Source organism: Pleurodeles waltl, chromosome 4_1 (assembly GCF_031143425.1).
Source record: "Pleurodeles waltl isolate 20211129_DDA chromosome 4_1, aPleWal1.hap1.20221129, whole genome shotgun sequence".
In the NCBI taxonomy this organism is placed as follows: domain Eukaryota; kingdom Metazoa; phylum Chordata; class Amphibia; order Caudata; family Salamandridae; genus Pleurodeles; species Pleurodeles waltl.
Genome location: NC_090442.1, coordinates 55,581,909 through 55,594,756, shown reverse-complemented (window position 1 = coordinate 55,594,756; position 12,848 = coordinate 55,581,909). Strand labels below are relative to the sequence as shown.

Genomic DNA, 12,848 nt, shown 5'->3' with positions numbered 1-12,848 from the left:
CCTGTCACTGTTGGATGTTTTCTTGCGCAGACTACTGTCTAATGGTGGGAAGGCCACGAGACACGTGACTTTTCTCTTTCCTTGTTAGCATAGTTTCCTGCCACTGTCTTGTTGTGCTGCCTGCCTGTGAGACACGTGTCTTGCCCATCTCAGCTCCACTGTGGCATGTTAGATATGTCTTTGAGCAGAGTCCCGGTCCCAGAGCTGCTGCCTTCTCTGCACTCTGGCTTGTAAGACTGCAGGCAAAGGCCCTCCCTGGCCCCTCAGCCAGATAGATACATTTACCTGCAGGGCTCAGCTTTGGTGAAAGATATTGGCGAGAGAGAGGAAAGGGGACGGCCCGTGGTGCACCCCCTATTTTGCATAGAACCACAGCCTCCTGGGAGGGCAGAGACATGAGGGTTCTCAGGGAAAGCCCTCCCAGGAGTGTTGAAGGGCAGGACGTGAAACACAGCAATCCCGGAATGGCCTGGTCTAAGATGCCTGTGCAATAGGCCTGGCCCTAGGCTTCCGGGGCTCTTCCTCGGCAGAGGCCCCAGTGGTATGAGCCCGACCAGGGCTGTGCCCGACCAGGGCTGTAGGGCGCGTTGGGAGCGCGTTAGGGACGCGAAAGAGGGCGCAGGGCGCAGAACTCTGCCCGTTTCTCCCCAGGATTTTGGGGAGGACAGGGAATCTGGCCAGGTCAGTGACTAGGCTTTCCCAGAAGGAAAGTCCAGTGACAGTGGCATGTTGTGAAACACAAGATTGCTGGTGGTCTGGAGGGTGCTTTCTGTCAGCCACTTCTCCCGGGAGCAGCCAGAGAGCAGGCTGATGTCGTGCTCTGTCAAGCACAACACTGGCCCCAAACCACTGTCCTTAGCAAAAGCAGAAACATTCATAGTTTCAGTCTCCTGCATCTGATTCCTGCCATCAGCATGTGAACGTTTGGCAGTCCAAGGCTTGCCATGCAAACTTTGTTCATAGGTGTCCCATGCGAATGCATGGGCCTCATCACTACTGTCTACGGCAGGGCTCTCTGCTCAGCCTATGTAAGTGAAGCATTGGTGGTTCAGTGGTAGAATTCTCGCCTGCCACGCGGGAGGCCCGGGTTCGATTCCCGGCCAATGCAAAGCGCCCTTCTTTTGGCTTTGCTTTAGAAGTCAGAGATATAGACTTGGTGGGGGAAAAAATGTCAAAGAGTGACCACGCCGTGATTTGAACACGCAACCTTCTGATCTGGAATCAGACGCGCTACCGTTGCGCCACGAGGTCCCTGTGCATGCAGTTCTCAGCCCCGGATCAAGAAATGCTTCTGTGCCTTTTATTGGCCCTCAGTACGCCTGTGGTTAAAGTAGAAGGCTTGGTGTCCCGTTTCCAGTCCTATTGGTGGAAATGACTAGAGGTGAAGAGATGAGAGAAGATAGAAATGTTGAGATAGAGCATGTCACGCAGGCAAAGCGAGAGCTCTAAGAGCAAAGCCAGACAGCTGTGTTTTAATTCAGGACTTGATGTAGGCAAAAGCATACGTCCCTGGGTGGGCTTGAACCACCAACCTTTCGGTTAACAGCCAAACGCGCTAACCGATTGCGCCACAGAGACCAACCACCGCAGTGAGCGTGTTGGGACTCAATATATGTTTTTACCTTTGTGCTCCTGCCTGCAGCTCTAAGGTCCTGGCATAAGACAGGTAGGCTTAGACTCCATTGTGACATGTCTTACTTCTCTTAGAAGAAGGTTCTGAGTTGCCAGGCAGCTTATCTTCTGCCGGGCACACTTTCCTTTGCAGGCTTTCAGGTTGTGAATCCAGCACTGCTTAGGTGTCCATGTCAGACATGAGCAGCTCATTGAGCCCCACTGTGTGTTTTTTGTGGAGATACAACTCTCAGACTAGAGGGAGCAGGCGGGAAGTGGGTGAGACTCACACAGGGTGGGTGGGGCAGTTAAAGGATGTTATCTAATAGTGTAATCGAGGAGTTGGGTTTTTTGTGCACTACACTTTAACCAGCGATTCTTTCTAAAAGGAAATCCCAGGGCAGTACCCGCAATGAGTGGCATCCCCACACCCGAGGTTGAATTGTGGTAGCTGTTCCCTGAGCCCCTAGCCCCTGTCCCCATGTCACCCTTTCTCCTCGTGTAACTCACCTCAGGTTCGGTGGCTCTGATACTTGCTGCTTCTGCGCGATCATACCCATGATCTGGGCCTTTGTACGAAATGTCATGTAAGATGACTTTATTCAGCACAGCGTTTGTCATTTGCTTGGTTGTCCTGTCACTGTTGGATGTTTTCTTGCGCAGACTACTGTCTAATGGTGGGAAGGCCACGAGACACGTGACTTTTCTCTTTCCTTGTTAGCATAGTTTCCTGCCACTGTCTTGTTGTGCTGCCTGCCTGTGAGACACGTGTCTTGCCCATCTCAGCTCCACTGTGGCATGTTAGATATGTCTTTGAGCAGAGTCCCGGTCCCAGAGCTGCTGCCTTCTCTGCACTCTGGCTTGTAAGACTGCAGGCAAAGGCCCTCCCTGGCCCCTCAGCCAGATAGATACATTTACCTGCAGGGCTCAGCTTTGGTGAAAGATATTGGCGAGAGAGAGGAAAGGGGACGGCCCGTGGTGCACCCCCTATTTTGCATAGAACCACAGCCTCCTGGGAGGGCAGAGACATGAGGGTTCTCAGGGAAAGCCCTCCCAGGAGTGTTGAAGGGCAGGACGTGAAACACAGCAATCCCGGAATGGCCTGGTCTAAGATGCCTGTGCAATAGGCCTGGCCCTAGGCTTCCGGGGCTCTTCCTCGGCAGAGGCCCCAGTGGTATGAGCCCGACCAGGGCTGTGCCCGACCAGGGCTGTAGGGCGCGTTGGGAGCGCGTTAGGGACGCGAAAGAGGGCGCAGGGCGCAGAACTCTGCCCGTTTCTCCCCAGGATTTTGGGGAGGACAGGGAATCTGGCCAGGTCAGTGACTAGGCTTTCCCAGAAGGAAAGTCCAGTGACAGTGGCATGTTGTGAAACACAAGATTGCTGGTGGTCTGGAGGGTGCTTTCTGTCAGCCACTTCTCCCGGGAGCAGCCAGAGAGCAGGCTGATGTCGTGCTCTGTCAAGCACAACACTGGCCCCAAACCACTGTCCTTAGCAAAAGCAGAAACATTCATAGTTTCAGTCTCCTGCATCTGATTCCTGCCATCAGCATGTGAACGTTTGGCAGTCCAAGGCTTGCCATGCAAACTTTGTTCATAGGTGTCCCATGCGAATGCATGGGCCTCATCACTACTGTCTACGGCAGGGCTCTCTGCTCAGCCTATGTAAGTGAAGCATTGGTGGTTCAGTGGTAGAATTCTCGCCTGCCACGCGGGAGGCCCGGGTTCGATTCCCGGCCAATGCAAAGCGCCCTTCTTTTGGCTTTGCTTTAGAAGTCAGAGATATAGACTTGGTGGGGAAAAAAATGTCAAAGAGTGATCCCGACGTGATTTGAACACGCAACCTTCTGATCTGGAGTCAGACGCGCTACCGTTGCGCCACGAGGTCCCTGTGCATGCAGTTCTCAGCCCCCGATCAAGAAATGCTTCTGTGCCTTTTATTGGCCCTCAGTACGCCTGTGGTTAAAGTAGAAGGCTTGGTGTCCCGTTTCCAGTCCTATTGGTGGAAATGACTAGAGGTGAAGAGATGAGAGAAGATAGAAATGTTGAGATAGAGCATGTCACGCAGGCAAAGCGAGAGCTCTAAGAGCAAAGCCAGACAGCTGTGTTTTAATTCAGGACTTGATGTAGGCAAAAGCATATGTCCCTGGGTGGGCTTGAACCACCAACCTTTCGGTTAACAGCCGAACGCGCTAACCGATTGCGCCACAGAGACCAACCACCGCAGTGAGCGTGTTGGGACTCAATATATGTTTTTACCTTTGTGCTCCTGCCTGCAGCTCTAAGGTCCTGGCATAAGACAGGTAGGCTTAGACTCCATTGTGACATGTCTTACTTCTCTTAGAAGAAGGTTCTGAGTTGCCAGGCAGCTTATCTTCTGCCGGGCACACTTTCCTTTGCAGGCTTTCAGGTTGTGAATCCAGCACTGCTTAGGTGTCCATGTCAGACATGAGCAGCTCATTGAGCCCCACTGTGTGTTTTTTGTGGAGATACAACTCTCAGACTAGAGGGAGCAGGCGGGAAGTGGGTGAGACTCACACAGGGTGGGTGGGGCAGTTAAAGGATGTTATCTAATAGTGTAATCGAGGAGTTGGGTTTTTTGTGCACTACACTTTAACCAGCGATTCTTTCTAAAAGGAAATCCCAGGGCAGTACCCGCAATGAGTGGCATCCCCACACCCGAGGTTGCATTGTGGTAGCTGTTCCCTGAGCCCATAGCCCCTGTCCCCATGTCGCCCTTTCTCCTCGTGTAACTCACCCCAGGTTCGGTGGCTCTGATACTTGCTGCTTCTGCTGCGCGATCATCCCCATGATCTGGGCCTTTGTATGAAATGTCATGTAAGATGACTTTATTCAGCACAGCGTTTGTCATTTGCTTGGTTGTCCTGTCACTGTTGGATGTTTTCTTGCGCAGACTACTGTCTAATGGTGGGAAGGCCACGAGACACGTGACTTTTCTCTTTCCTTGTTAGCATAGTTTCCTGCCACTGTCTTGGTGTGCTGCCAGCCTGTGAGACACGTGTCTTGCCCATCTCAGCTCCACTGTGGCATGTTAGATATGTCTTTGAGCAGAGTCCCGGTCCCAGAGCTGCTGCCTTCTCTGCACTCTGGCTTGTAAGACTGCAGGCAAAGGCCCTCCCTGGCCCCTCAGCCAGATAGATACATTTACCTGCAGGGCTCAGCTTTGGTGAAAGATATTGGCGAGAGAGAGGAAAGGGGACGGACCGTGGTGCACCCCCTATTTTGCATAGAACCACAGCCTCCTGGGAGGGCAGAGACTTGAGGGTTCTCAGGGAAAGCCCTCCCAGGAGTGTTGAAGGGCAGGACGTGAAACACAGCAATCCCGGAATGGCCTGGTCTAAGATGCCTGTGCAATAGGCCTGGCCCTAGGCTTCCGGGGCTCTTCCTCGGCAGAGGCCCCAGTGGTATGAGCCCGACCAGGGCTGTGCCCGACCAGGGCTGTAGGGCGCGTTGGGAGCACGTTAGGGAAGCGAAAGAGGGCGCAGGGCGCAGAACTCTGTCCGTTTCTCGCCCGGATTTTGGGGAGGACAGGGAATCTGGCCAGGTCAGTGACTAGGCTTTCCCAGAAGGAAAGTCCAGTGACAGTGGCATGTTGTGAAACACAAGATTGCTGGTGGTCTGGAGGGTGCTTTCTGTCAGCCACTTCTCCCGGGAGCAGCCAGAGAGCAGGCTGATGTTGTGCTCTGTCAAGCACAACACTGGCCCCAAACCACTGTCCTTAGCAAAAGCAGAAACATTCATAGTTTCAGTCTCCTGCATCTGATTCCTGCCATCAGCATGTGAACGTTTGGCAGTCCAAGGCTTGCCATGCAAACTTTGTTCATAGGTGTCCCATGCGAATGCATGGGCCTCATCACTACTGTCTACGGCAGGGCTCTCTGCTCAGCCTATGTAAGTGATGCATTGGTGGTTCAGTGGTAGAATTCTCACATGCCACGCGGGAGGCCCGGGTTCGATTCCCGGCCAATGCAAAGCGCCCTTCTTTTGGCTTTGCTTTAGAAGTCAGAGATATAGACTTGGAGGGGAAAAAAATGTCAAAGAGTGACCCCAACGTGATTTGAACACGCAACCTTCTGATCTGGAGTCAGACGCGCTACCGTTGCGCCACGAGGTCCCTGTGCATGTAGTTCTCAGCCCCGGATCAAGAAATGCTTCTGTGCCTTTTATTGGCCCTCAGTACGCCTGTGGTTAAAGTAGAAGGCTTGGTGGCCCGTTTCCAGTCCTATTGGTGGAAATGACTAGAGGTGAAGAGATGAGAGAAGATAGAAATGTTGAGATAGAGCATGTCACGCAGGCAAAGCGAGAGCTCTAAGAGCAAAGCCAGACAGCTGTGTTTTAATTCAGGACTTGATGTAGGCAAAAGCTTACGTCCCTAGGTGGGCTTGAACCACCAACCTTTCGGTTAACAGCCGAACGCGCTAACCGATTGCGCCACAGAGACCAACCACCGCAGTGAGCGTGTTGGGACTCAATATATGTTTTTACCTTTGTGCTCCTGCCTGCAGCTCTAAGGTCCTGGCATAAAACAGGTAGGCTTAGACTCCATTGTGACATGTCTTACTTCTCTTAGAAGAAGGTTCTGAGTTGCCAGGCAGCTTATCTTCTGCCGTGCACACTTTCCTTTGCAGGCTTTCAGGTTGTGAATCCAGCACTGCTTAGGTGTCCATGTCAGACATGAGCAGCTCATTGAGCCCCACTGTGTGTTTTTTGTGGAGATACAACTCTCAGACTAGAGGGAGCAGGCGGGAAGTGGGTGAGACTCACACAGGGTGGGTGGGGCAGTTAAAGGATGTTATCTAATAGTGTAATCGAGGAGTTGGGTTTTTTGTGCACTACACTTTAACCAGCGATTCTTTCTAAAAGGAAATCCCAGGGCAGTACCCGCAATGAGTGGCATCCCCACACCCGGGGTTGCATTGTGGTAGCTGTTCCCTGAGCCCCTAGCCCCTGTCCCCATGTCGCCCTTTCTCCTCGTGTAACTCACCTCAGGTTCGGTGGCTCTGATACTTGCTGCTTCTGCGCGATCATCCCCATGATCTGGGCCTTTGTACGAAATGTCATGTAAGATGACTTTATTCAGCACAGCGTTTGTCATTTGCTTGGTTGTCCTGTCACTGTTGGATGTTTTCTTGCGCAGACTACTGTCTAATGGTGGGAAGGCCACGAGACACGTGACTTTTCTCTTTCCTTGTTAGCATAGTTTCCTGCCACTGTCTTGTTGTGCTGCCTGCCTGTGAGACACGTGTCTTGCCCATCTCAGCTCCACTGTGGCATGTTAGATATGTCTTTGAGCAGAGTCCCGGTCCCAGAGCTGCTGCCTTCTCTGCACTCTGGCTTGTAAGACTGCAGGCAAAGGCCCTCCCTGGCCCCTCAGCCAGATAGATACATTTACCTGCAGGGCTCAGCTTTGGTGAAAGATATTGGCGAGAGAGAGGAAAGGGGACGGCCCGTGGTGCACCCCCTATTTTGCATAGAACCACAGCCTCCTGGGAGGGCAGAGACATGAGGGTTCTCAGGGAAAGCCCTCCCAGGAGTGTTGAAGGGCAGGACGTGAAACACAGCAATCCCGGAATGGCCTGGTCTAAGATGCCTGTGCAATAGGCCTGGCCCTAGGCTTCCGGGGCTCTTCCTCGGCAGAGGCCCCAGTGGTATGAGCCCGACCAGGGCTGTGCCCGACCAGGGCTGTAGGGCGCGTTGGGAGCGCGTTAGGGACGCGAAAGAGGGCGCAGGGCGCAGAACTCTGCCCGTTTCTCCCCAGCATTTTGGGGAGGACAGGGAATCTGGCCAGGTCAGTGACTAGGCTTTCCCAGAAGGAAAGTCCAGTGACAGTGGCATGTTGTGAAACACAAGATTGCTGGTGGTCTGGAGGGTGCTTTCTGTCAGCCACTTCTCCCGGGAGCAGCCAGAGAGCAGGCTGATGTCGTGCTCTGTCAAGCACAACACTGGCCCCAAACCACTGTCCTTAGCAAAAGCAGAAACATTCATAGTTTCAGTCTCCTGCATCTGATTCCTGCCATCAGCATGTGAACGTTTGGCAGTCCAAGGCTTGCCATGCAAACTTTGTTCATAGGTGTCCCATGCGAATGCATGGGCCTCATCACTACTGTCTACGGCAGGGCTCTCTGCTCAGCCTATGTAAGTGAAGCATTGGTGGTTCAGTGGTAGAATTCTTGCCTGCCACGTGGGAGGCCCGGGTTCGATTCCCGGCCAATGCAAAGCGCCCTTCTTTTGGCTTTGCTTTAGAAGTCAGAGATATAGACTTGGTGGGTAAAAAAATGTCAAAGAGGGACCCCGACGTGATTTGAACACGCAACCTTCTGATCTGGAGTCAGACGCGCTACCGTTGCGCCACGAGGTCCCTGTGCATGCAGTTCTCAGCCCCGGATCAAGAAATGCTTCTGTGCCTTTTATTGGCCCTCAGTACGCCTGTGGTTAAAGTAGAAGGCTTGGTGTCCCGTTTCCAGTCCTATTGGTGGAAATGACTAGAGGTGAAGAGATGAGAGAAGATAGAAATGTTGAGATAGAGCATGTCATGCAGGCAAAGCGAGAGCTCTAAGAGCAAAGCCAGACAGCTGTGTTTTAATTCAGGACTTGATGTAGGCAAAAGCATACGTCCCTGGGTGGGCTTGAACCACCAACCTTTCAGTTAACAGTCGAACGCGCTAACCGATTGCGCCACAGAGACCAACCACCGCAGTGAGCGTGTTGGGACTCAATATATGTTTTTACCTTTGTGCTCCTGCCTGCAGCTCTAAGGTCCTGGCATAAGACAGGTAGGCTTAGACTCCATTGTGACATGTCTTACTTCTCTTAGAAGAAGGTTCTGAGTTGCCAGGCAGCTTATCTTCTGCCGGGCACACTTTCCTTTGCAGGCTTTCAGGTTGTGAATCCAGCACTGCTTAGGTGTCCATGTCAGACATGAGCAGCTCATTGAGCCCCACTGTGTGTTTTTTGTGGAGATACAACTCTCAGACTAGAGGGAGCAGGCGGGAAGTGGGTGAGACTCACACAGGGTGGGTGGGGCAGTTAAAGGATGTTATCTAATAGTGTAATCGAGGAGTTGGGTTTTTTGTGCACTACACTTTAACCAGCGATTCTTTCTAAAAGGAAATCCCAGGGCAGTACCCGCAATGAGTGGCATCCCCACACCCGAGGTTGCATTGTGGTAGCTGTTCCCTGAGCCCATAGCCCCTGTCCCCATGTCGCCCTTTCTCCTCGTGTAACTCACCCCAGGTTCGGTGGCTCTGATACTTGCTGCTTCTGCTGCGCGATCATCCCCATGATCTGGGCCTTTGTACGAAATGTCATGTAAGATGACTTTATTCAGCACGGCGTTTGTCATTTGATTGGTTGTCCTGTCACTGTTGGATGTTTTCTTGCGCAGACTACTGTCTAATGGTGGGAAGGCCACGAGACACGTGACTTTTCTCTTTCCTTGTTAGCATAGTTTCCTGCCACTGTCTTGGTGTGCTGCCAGCCTGTGAGACACGTGTCTTGCCCATCTCAGCTCCACTGTGGCATGTTAGATATGTCTTTGAGCAGAGTCCCGGTCCCAGAGCTGCTGCCTTCTCTGCACTATGGCTTGTAAGACTGCAGGCAAAGGCCCTCCCTGGCCCCTCAGCCAGATAGATACATTTACCTGCAGGGCTCAGCTTTGGTGAAAGATATTGGCGAGAGAGAGGAAAGGGGACGGCCCGTGGTGCACCCCCTATTTTGCATAGAACCACAGCCTCCTGGGAGGGGAGAGACATGAGGGTTCTCAGGGAAAGCCCTCCCAGGAGTGTTGAAGGGCAGGACGTGAAACACAGCAATCCCAGAATGGCCTGGTCTAAGATGCCTGTGCAATAGGCCTGGCCCTAGGCTTCCGGGGCTCTTCCTCGGCAGAGGCCCCAGTGGTATGAGCCCGACCAGGGCTGTGCCCGACCAGGGCTGTAGGGCGCGTTGGGAGCGCGTTAGGGACGCGAAAGAGGGCGCAGGGCGCAGAACTCTGCCCGTTTCTCCCCAGGATTTTGGGGAGGACAGGGAATCTGGCCAGGTCAGTGACTAGGCTGTCCCAGAAGGAAAGTCCAGTGACAGTGGCATGTTGTGAAACACAAGATTGCTGGTGGTCTGGAGGGTGCTTTCTGTCAGCCACTTCTCCCGGGAGCAGCCAGAGAGCAGGCTGATGTCGTGCTCTGTCAAGCACAACACTGGCCCCAAACCACTGTCCTTAGCAAAAGCAGAAACATTCATAGTTTCAGTCTCCTGCATCTGATTCCTGCCATCAGCATGTGAACGTTTGGCAGTCCAAGGCTTGCCATGCAAACTTTGTTCATAGGTGTCCCATGCGAATGCATGGGCCTCATCACTACTGTCTACGGCAGGGCTCTCTGCTCAGCCTATGTAAGTGAAGCATTGGTGGTTCAGTGGTAGAATTCTCGCCTGCCACGCGGGAGGCCCGGGTTCGATTCCCGGCCAATGCAAAGCGCCCTTCTTTTGGCTTTGCTTTAGAAGTCAGAGATATAGACTTGGTGGGGAAAAAAATGTCAAAGAGTGACCCCGACGTGATTTGAACACGCAACCTTCTGATCTGGAGTCAGACACCCTACCGTTGCGCCACGAGGTCCCTGTGCATGCAGTTCTCAGCCCCGGATCAAGAAATGCTTCTGTGCCTTTTATTGGCCCTCAGTACGCCTGTGGTTAAAGTAGAAGGCTTGGTGGCCCGTTTCCAGTCCTATTGGTGGAAATGACTAGAGGTGAAGAGATGAGAGAAGATAGAAATGTTGAGATAGAGCATGTCACGCAGGCAAAGCGAGAGCTCTAAGAGCAAAGCCAGACAGCTGTGTTTTAATTCAGGACTTGATGTAGGCAAAAGCATACGTCCCTGGGTGGGCTTGAACCACCAACCTTTCGGTTAACAGCCAAACGCGCTAACCGATTGCGCCACAGAGACCAACCACCGCAGTGAGCGTGTTGGGACTCAATATATGTTTTTACCTTTGTGCTCCTGCCTGCAGCTCTAAGGTCCTGGCATAAGACAGGTAGGCTTAGACTCCATTGTGACATGTCTTACTTCTCTTAGAAGAAGGTTCTGAGTTGCCAGGCAGCTTATCTTCTGCCGGGCACACTTTCCTTTGCAGGCTTTCAGGTTGTGAATCCAGCACTGCTTAGGTGTCCATGTCAGACATGAGCAGCTCATTGAGCCCCACTGTGTGTTTTTTGTGGAGATACAACTCTCAGACTAGAGGGAGCAGGCGGGAAGTGGGTGAGACTCACACAGGGTGGGTGGGGCAGTTAAAGGATGTTATCTAATAGTGTAATCGAGGAGTTGGGTTTTTTGTGCACTACACTTTAACCAGCGATTCTTTCTAAAAGGAAATCCCAGGGCAGTACCCGCAATGAGTGGCATCCCCACACACGAGGTTGCATTGTGGTAGCTGTTCCCTGAGCCCCTAGCCCCTGTCCCCATGTCGCCCTTTCTCCTCGTGTAACTCACCTCAGGTTCGGTGGCTCTGATACTTGCTGCTTCTGCGCGATCATCCCCATGATCTGGGCCTTTGTACGAAATGTCATGTAAGATGACTTTATTCAGCACAGCGTTTGTCATTTGCTTGGTTGTCCTGTCACTGTTGGATGTTTTCTTGCGCAGACTACTGTCTAATGGTGGGAAGGCCACGAGACACGTGACTTTTCTCTTTCCTTGTTAGCATAGTTTCCTGCCACTGTCTTGTTGTGCTGCCTGCCTGTGAGACACGTGTCTTGCCCATCTCAGCTCCACTGTGGCATGTTAGATATGTCTTTGAGCAGAGTCCCGGTCCCAGAGCTGCTGCCTTCTCTGCACTCTGGCTTGTAAGACTGCAGGCAAAGGCCCTCCCTGGCCCCTCAGCCAGATAGATACATTTACCTGCAGGGCTCAGCTTTGGTGAAAGATATTGGCGAGAGAGAGGAAAGGGGACGGCCCGTGGTGCACCCCCTATTTTGCATAGAACCACAGCCTCCTGGGAGGGCAGAGACATGAGGGTTCTCAGGGAAAGCCCTCCCAGGAGTGTTGAAGGGCAGGACGTGAAACACAGCAATCCCGGAATGGCCTGGTCTAAGATGCCTGTGCAATAGGCCTGGCCCTAGGCTTCCGGGGCTCTTCCTCGGCAGAGGCCCCAGTGGTATGAGCCCGACCAGGGCTGTGCCCGACCAGGGCTGTAGGGCGCGTTGGGAGCGCGTTAGGGACGCGAAAGAGGGCGCAGGGCGCAGAACTCTGCCCGTTTCTCCCCAGGATTTTGGGGAGGACAGGGAATCTGGCCAGGTCAGTGACTAGGCTTTCCCAGAAGGAAAGTCCAGTGACAGTGGCATGTTGTGAAACACAAGATTGCTGGTGGTCTGGAGGGTGCTTTCTGTCAGCCACTTCTCCCGGGAGCAGCCAGAGAGCAGGCTGATGTCGTGCTCTGTCAAGCACAACACTGGCCCCAAACCACTGTCCTTAGCAAAAGCAGAAACATTCATAGTTTCAGTCTCCTGCATCTGATTCCTGCCATCAGCATGTGAACGTTTGGCAGTCCAAGGCTTGCCATGCAAACTTTGTTCATAGGTGTCCCATGCGAATGCATGGGCCTCATCACTACTGTCTACGGCAGGGCTCTCTGCTCAGCCTATGTAAGTGAAGCATTGGTGGTTCAGTGGTAGAATTCTCGCCTGCCACGCGGGAGGCCCGGGTTCGATTCCCGGCCAATGCAAAGCGCCCTTCTTTTGGCTTTGCTTTAGAAGTCAGAGATATAGACTTGGTGGGGGAAAAAATGTCAAAGAGTGACCACGCCGTGATTTGAACACGCAACCTTCTGATCTGGAATCAGACGCGCTACCGTTGCGCCACGAGGTCCCTGTGCATGCAGTTCTCAGCCCCGGATCAAGAAATGCTTCTGTGCCTTTTATTGGCCCTCAGTACGCCTGTGGTTAAAGTAGAAGGCTTGGTGTCCCGTTTCCAGTCCTATTGGTGGAAATGACTAGAGGTGAAGAGATGAGAGAAGATAGAAATGTTGAGATAGAGCATGTCACGCAGGCAAAGCGAGAGCTCTAAGAGCAAAGCCAGACAGCTGTGTTTTAATTCAGGACTTGATGTAGGCAAAAGCATACGTCCCTGGGTGGGCTTGAACCACCAACCTTTCGGTTAACAGCCGAACGCGCTAACCAATTGCGCCACAGAGACCAACCACCGCAGTGAGTGTGTTGGGACTCAATATATGTTTTTAC

The 12,848-nt window shown here is 52.8% G+C and overlaps 6 non-coding genes across 6 annotated transcripts; 4 read left to right on the top strand and 2 right to left on the bottom strand.

Moving 5' to 3' along the window:
• Positions 1-1,037: 1,037 nt before the first annotated feature.
• TRNAG-GCC (transfer RNA glycine (anticodon GCC)) lies at positions 1,038-1,108 on the top strand. Its single transcript has one exon. It is a non-coding gene; the product is annotated as a tRNA-Gly (tRNA).
• Positions 1,109-3,281: 2,173 nt separating this feature from the next.
• Positions 3,282-3,352, top strand: TRNAG-GCC (transfer RNA glycine (anticodon GCC)). The gene has a single exon. It is a non-coding gene; the product is annotated as a tRNA-Gly (tRNA).
• Positions 3,353-3,748: 396 nt separating this feature from the next.
• Positions 3,749-3,822, bottom strand: TRNAN-GUU (transfer RNA asparagine (anticodon GUU)). The gene has a single exon. It is a non-coding gene; the product is annotated as a tRNA-Asn (tRNA).
• A 6,197-nt stretch (positions 3,823-10,019) lies between these two features.
• On the top strand, positions 10,020-10,090 carry TRNAG-GCC (transfer RNA glycine (anticodon GCC)). The gene has a single exon. It is a non-coding gene; the product is annotated as a tRNA-Gly (tRNA).
• A 2,173-nt stretch (positions 10,091-12,263) lies between these two features.
• Positions 12,264-12,334, top strand: TRNAG-GCC (transfer RNA glycine (anticodon GCC)). Its single transcript has one exon. It is a non-coding gene; the product is annotated as a tRNA-Gly (tRNA).
• A 396-nt stretch (positions 12,335-12,730) lies between these two features.
• Positions 12,731-12,804, bottom strand: TRNAN-GUU (transfer RNA asparagine (anticodon GUU)). Its single transcript has one exon. It is a non-coding gene; the product is annotated as a tRNA-Asn (tRNA).
• Positions 12,805-12,848: the final 44 nt, after the last annotated feature.